The sequence below is a fragment of the Teleopsis dalmanni genome, chromosome 2 (assembly GCF_002237135.1).
Source record: "Teleopsis dalmanni isolate 2A chromosome 2, ASM223713v2, whole genome shotgun sequence".
Lineage (NCBI taxonomy): Eukaryota > Metazoa > Arthropoda > Insecta > Diptera > Diopsidae > Teleopsis > Teleopsis dalmanni.
Window position 1 is genome coordinate 96,560,375 of NC_051847.1, and position 863 is coordinate 96,561,237.

Below are 863 nucleotides of genomic sequence, written 5' to 3' on the forward strand. Positions count from 1 at the left end.
AGCCTATTGCTATGTCCTTGTAAATGCAAATAACAGATTCACTGATGGGAACAATTTCACTGTTTGACAAAAACTGCAATTCGGTGTTTACTCTGTAACTTATGTGTACTTTGTGTCCATTTTTTCAACCTGCCGTGCTGGCATATGCAAACAACTGACGGAACAGATTTTCGCAATTTCAACCTGTGCAATGAGGTTAACGCTTCACTTGTCCAATTGACCAAATTTTGGTCGATAATGTTAGAATGGCTCGTTAGCTGTTATTTTTTCCGATGGCCTGAAATTTGTTGGTATTTGTTGACACCACAAAAAGCACACTTCGAAAGGATTCAGATTTCACTTGTTGTGTAAAACTAATGCTCTCCTGATGTCAATGGAATGGCGACCATTTGAGGTGCATCTGCAAGTTATATTTTGATTTGGTGGGCATTATTTGGGAATTACGTAACACGTAACAATCCAATCTATGAAATGCGATATCTTCACTTATATTTGCGCTTAAAATAAATTTAAAAAGCTAATGTTTGAACTCTCGTGAAGTATGTGTAATGCAAATTTACATGAGCAGATATTTTGTTTTTATGTTTATCGATAAATATTTTACGAATATTTCATACAACATTTTTATTGCAGAAAATATTTTACGATTCTCATCAAAATGCTCTTGATGTATTCCTAAGTTCAACAAGTGAACATCAATTTGCAAAGTATTCCATATGCGCCTTTAGTTGCAAAGGATAATGCTTCTTCCGAAGTTTACATACTTGCCAACATTACTCCTACTGATATCAAATTTTATTGAGCAAAAATTTATTGCAAACAATTTGAAAGTTCAAAAAGTTTAAAATTTCTAAATATTGCAG